This window comes from Setaria italica, chromosome VIII, assembly GCF_000263155.2.
Source record: "Setaria italica strain Yugu1 chromosome VIII, Setaria_italica_v2.0, whole genome shotgun sequence".
NCBI lineage: Eukaryota > Viridiplantae > Streptophyta > Magnoliopsida > Poales > Poaceae > Setaria > Setaria italica.
In genome coordinates this window covers 9,226,581-9,232,648 of record NC_028457.1, presented here as the reverse complement: position 1 = coordinate 9,232,648, position 6,068 = coordinate 9,226,581, and the positions used below count along the sequence as shown (strand labels likewise).

Here is a 6,068-nt window from a genome sequence, read left to right as displayed (position 1 = left end):
AATACCATTAAACTGAAATGTTGCTGAAAGTTTAGATAGAAATACAAAAATTTAAATTTCAAACCCAAACAACATGATACAGTATTACAAACTCAAATGTTGATGTCACATATCACAGGCTGCCTCTGGTCTAACGACGATAGTGACTTTCTATAATACGTGAAAGGAATGTGTTGTAAAAGATAGATGGGGGATAGTGCTTTGTGGGGGAAGTGTTGGGGGCCTGAGAGCTCGGAGATGCGAAAGCTTGTGGCTTGGAGCAGGTTACTGGGGTGGTGTTGGGATACGAGGTAGGCTACGCTAGCGCAAAACAAAATTTTTCTACCGTGTAAACCAGGAAAACTGCCGAATATGGATCACGAGATTACCACTCGACGCACTGGTGCGGAAGATGTAGAATCGCGTCGGGGCAGCGAAGTCGATCAGCGTAGTCGAACACGTCGACGTCGAGCAGCTCCACAGTAGCTCGTCCACGTACAGCAAGGTCGCCCTCGTGCTGCGGCTCGTTGTCGGCTCGTTGTGGCTCGTTGGCGGCTCGTCCAAGTGCTGCAGGCGCGACACCTCCAAGGTATCCACACGTGCAGGGAGGAAGCGTCGCAAGCCGGACTGCTAGGTCCGCGAGTTGCAACAGGGTGAGGGCGTGGGAGACGCGGCAGACGCGGCAGATGTGTTTCGGCCAAAAGGGTTAACCGGTGAAAACCCTAGGGCGCCCCACCCCTCTATTTATAGAGGTTCCTGACAGGCCTCTGGGTCCGAGGCCCATTAGTACTTCTAAACCTGATCCAACTCGGATCATATCCGAATTGGACTTCCAGCCCCTTAAGTGTGTGACCCTATGGGTTCGGATATGTATAGACATGGCCCGAGTACTCCTACTCAGCCCAATAGTTGGTAGCGGCGTCTAGCAAGACGTGCCAACTCCTATATGCACACGAAGATCATACCAGACGAACCGTCACAATGTTACGTACATGCTATTCCTTTTGCCTCACAATATTTGATCTAGCTCCAAGCCGACCGCTCTTTCTCGATCCTATAATTCGGAATCCCTTTGTAGGTGAACACATTATACAAATCATGGATATAATCAGATATCATCATCTCTATGATTGCCTCTAGGGCATACCTCCAACAGGTGGTGCATATTTGTACGCCGGATTGGAGAGGAGTATTGGACTAGTAGCTCAAACATAACATACAAATGAAAAATACGTACCTCTATTTCATCTTATTATCTCTATGATTTGCCATAATATATTTATCTTATATTTGAAAAATACTAAACTATGAAATTATTTCTCTAACCTCATATCAATATCTTTAACTAATACGAAATCATGTTAATTCTTCTTTATTTCTGCAGAATATGAATTAGGTAGAAATTGTAGGAAAAATGTTGAATTAGCTATAGAATATAGAAATTTTTTTGAATTAGCGAGAAATTAACATTATTTCCTACAATTTCATGATGTAATTGCTAAATTAACATGATGTAATTTTCACTTATTTTTATACATTTCTAAGAATTAACATGATTTTATTTAAATTGCAGCTACTTCAAGAATTTTTTTCTAAGTTAACATTATTTTCTACAATTTCCTATAATTTCCTATACAAAATGGTGCATGTATTTAAAAAACACAAATATGAGCTCTAAATAACACATTCATATAAATGAAAATTTTCTCCATTGTACCTTATTCTAAAAATCATAAATTACTCTAGCTCTACAGCATAAAACTTAGTACATGTATCAAGGATGGATGAAATTTCTAACCTTTAGAACACTTGAATGAGTGAAATCCCCAAGAAATGATCTTCAATCCGGCAGCACCTCCCCTATGGCGCCATGGATAGGGTGAAGCTTGAGCTATGGTGAATGGCTCGAGTAGGAGGAAGGAGATGGATTTATAGGTGGAAATTTAGTACCGGTTGGGGGCACCAACCGGTACTAAAGGATGCACATTAGTACCGGTTGATGCTCCTACCCGGTACTAAATGGGGGGTGCCACATTAGTACCGGGTTGGGGCCTCAACCAGTACTAATGTGCCCTACATTAGTACCGGTTGGTATGCTTAGTTTTCCAGTAGTGGATGGTGCTGCTGTCCAAGGTGGCGATCGACGGCGGCATGTTCATCTTCGTCCTACTCGCCTACCGGAGCCGCTTCGGCGCCGCCATCATCCTCCCCCTCGTGCTCCTCCGAGAGAGGTTCGTCCTCCATGCGTGCGCCGCCATCATCGGCGGTTCCATCCAGCATACAGCTATTTTAGTGCCTTCTAAAACCTGAATTCCTTTTGTCCATACCTAAACCACAACTATTTAAAGTTAGTTTATGTTAGAGACACACTGGTTTTCTTAATCTAAAGTCGATGTAGATCAATAGTCAGGTACTCAAGTTTGGTTTCATGAATTGAACTAATCTTTGTATTTAAGCCGATTTTAGTCAGAAAAACACTTGAATAATGTTGATTTCTCTCGCTTTCATCAAATCTGAGCTGCTGGGTGTTTATGAATTGAATGGCTCCAAAATCAGGTATTTTGGAGCCCCAAAAGATTTCAGTTGTTATGTACAGACAGGTCCATTTGGAAGACAATAGCCTAGAGTTCCAGCAAGAGTAGCAAGATATCCAGTGAGCAACTGTTTCCTGTTAGTTTCAAACATCCCTAACTTGGCTTGTTTATTGTTCAACCATTGTGCACTTGTGCAGGGGAGCTACAGAGATATGGCATGGTGGATCCATCTGACTACTCCATTAGAAACTAACTATATATAGTTGAGATCTTAGTGATTTATTACTTATTATATTTGTTCCTTCAAAGTAAAGTTTGTTGATTCTATACTTAATTCTTTGCTTGCACATAATTCTAGGTAAAACTTGGGAAACAACCTAGAGATTGCTAGCAAGCATAACATGCACAACTGACAATATTGTATATAGTTGATTGGCCATATATAAATTATAAAGCATCCAGCAACATCAAAGGACCTGTCATTTCTAATATCCAGTTTAGAACTTCAAATGTTTATCGATCTAGATGATTCAAGGAATTGTTTCTTCTGAAATTCCTAGTTTCAAACATTCCTAACAATTGTAGTTTGTTCATCTGTTGTGTAGAGGGAAGTGGAAGAGATGAACTGGAATGCTGCTGGATGGATCTTCCTCAATGCGTTTATTGGGTATGTATTGAGACTTCAAGCAACTACTCCACTGATTCACTAGCTGTTCTAAATAAGTAATATTTTTGAATTCCCAGTTACGACAAGTCCTACCCAGTGATCATTTTTGTTCCAGTAGAACAGAAATCCTTCACAACAGATTTTGATTCTGTATTTTGATATTTTCAACTGAATATTCGTATTTCATATATGTGTTCACATACCAACAATTAAAGTGTTTAGTAGTTTATGATTCCAAAACACCTCATATGTTGATCTGCTCCACTTAAATGTCATGAAGCTATGCCGTGCCAATGAGCCTATACTACTATGGTCTTGGAGATACAACTACATCCTATATGCCGCCATCTTTCTGAACATAATTCCTCTGACGACCTTCATCCTTTCCCTCATCTTAAGGTAGAGCCTCTATACTTTTCTAGCTTACTCCCACACCTTCTAAAATTTTCTTGGAGCATATAACATGGAAGACATGCATGTTCATTGTTCACGCGTTAGAATGGAGGCGTTGCAAATCAGGACCATGGCTGGATTGATGAAGGTTGCAGGAGTTGTGTTCTCTGTCGGAGGCATGATGCTTGTCAGCCTTTACAAGGGAAAGTTGTTGCATCTGTGGAATCCAGTTTTTCATCACCACAATGAGCAGCAGCACATGGAAGGTGAAAGACATCAACTGCGGGGAACAATTTTGTTAGTTGCCAGCAGCTTCATGTTTGCTTGTTGGTACCTAATTCAGGTAATCATGCCCCCTTGTGACCATGTATGAACTTTGGATGAACAAACTGAGAACTACTGTGATTGCAGTCAAAGGTCCTCAAGGTGTATCCATACAAGTATTGGTCGTCAATGGCAACATGCTTGGTTGGAGGCTTTCAGACTGCGGTTGCTGGAGTAATATTGAAGAGAGACAAGGATGCTTGGAAGATAGGATGGGACATAAACCTTGTGACCATTGTGTACTCTGTAAGTTAATATCAGATTTTTCAAATTTATCAGGAAGAACTTGAACTACACTTTGGGTTTCATTTATGAATCTCACTAAAGAAAACGAGAACATGCTACTATTTAAACACTCAATTTGCTTCCATATGTTTGCTGTCGCTTAATTTGGAGCTTACGTAGTTTGAAGTAACTGATAACCCTGGTGTTTGAAATTATATGATTTAAGTCCTGGCATATATGAAATTCCAATGAAATAAATTATCACGAGATGAAACCATGAATGTTTTTGTTGCAGGGAGCAGAACTTTTTTTATTTTTTTATTTTTTATTTTAGCATTTTGCAAAAATCTATATAGTCGGATGAAAAAATTGCAAAACTAGGCTATTGTCGCCGGCTGGGCCGGCGGTAAGGCCCTTCCGCCGGCCGAGGCGGCGGTAAGGGGCGGTTGGGCTGGTGGAAGGGCCTTACCGCTAGCCCAGCCGGTGACAAGGGGTACACCACTCCGCACCACACTTTCAAAAAATCATAACTAATTCATATCAACTTGGATGGAGATAAACTTTATATAAAATTTGTATATCTTGATGAGATATACAACTTTATAGTTAAATATTTTTTATTTTATGTCATATTGGTTCTTAAATAATCGACACAAGTTTCATATCTAAAATTTAATTTTTAGATCTGAAATTGGGTAGCACACTTTCAAAAAATGATAACTAATTCATACGAGCTCAGATAGAAATAAGCTTTATATGAAAATTATAGCCCTCAACGAGATTTATAACTTTATAGTTCAAACTATTTTCATTTGGAGCCATTTAATTGCTGAAATAATCAACACAAGTTTCAGATCTAAAAATTGAATTTTATATCTGAAAGTTGTGTCGATTATTTGAGCACCAATATAACATCAAATAAAAAAAGTTTTAACTACAAAGTTATAGATCTCGTCGAGATCTACAAATTTATATAAAGTTTATCTCCTTCTGAGTTGATATGAATTAGTTATGATTTTTTGAAAGTGTGGTGCGGAGGGGTATACCCATTGTCGCTGGCTGGGCCGGCGGAAGGGCCTTACCGCCGGCTCAGCCGGTGACAATAGCCTAGTTTTGCAATTTTTTCATCCGACTATATATTTTTGCAAAATACTAAAATAAAAAATAAAAAAATAAAAAAAGTCCCAGGGAGCACTTGCAACAGCAGGAAAGTATAGCCTGAACTCATGGGCTGTGGATAAGCGAGGCCCGGCATACCCTCCAATGTTGAGCCCAATATCAGTAGTCTTCACTGTTGTGTTGGGCTCAATCTTTATAGGAGATGACATAACAGTAGGAAGGTCAGCTGCATGATTTTCCCTCTCTCCATTTTGCCCTCCCAGATTTCAGTCAGAAAAGATATTTATTTCTTCACATGCTCCCTCCAATACATTTTCTTTTTGGAATTACAAGGTCACAAACATACTTGTTTCATTGTTTGCGAGAAAAGAAAATCATAACTGAATTTACCTCGGCAAATCTCCTGAAATTATTATGTTCTTCACTAAGAGCTAATTTACTACTACTGATGGCCTTCTGTAATGATTGATCGTATTATATTTGTCTTCTTTCTTCTGAATTTGCAGCCTTCTCGGCACAACGATGGTGATTGCGGGACTCTACATCTTCCTCTGGGCTAAAGCAAAGGAAGTACCTGAAAAGTGTACACGTTAATGGGTATGCAGTTACTGTAAACTGAAAAGGGATACAGTTGGGATATGTGCAAAAGATATGTAAGCAGAGTTTGATTTAATAATGTGGGAAGTGTACTTCGTTTGGGATTAATTTTCCTTTGGAAAAACTAATGTCTAGAACTCTAGTCTAGAGGTTACTCGTGGACAGCTTCAATGTCTGTGATTGCTCGGTGCCACCTGCACAGGTGTGTAGAGTTGACACGAGAAGCATGT

The 6,068-nt window shown here is 39.7% G+C and overlaps 1 pseudogene; it reads left to right on the top strand.

Annotated features, from left to right (window-relative positions):
• The first annotated feature begins 2,094 nt into the window (after nucleotides 1–2,094).
• Nucleotides 2,095–5,835, top strand: LOC101778896 (annotated as a pseudogene).
• The last annotated feature ends 233 nt before the right edge of the window (nucleotides 5,836–6,068 follow it).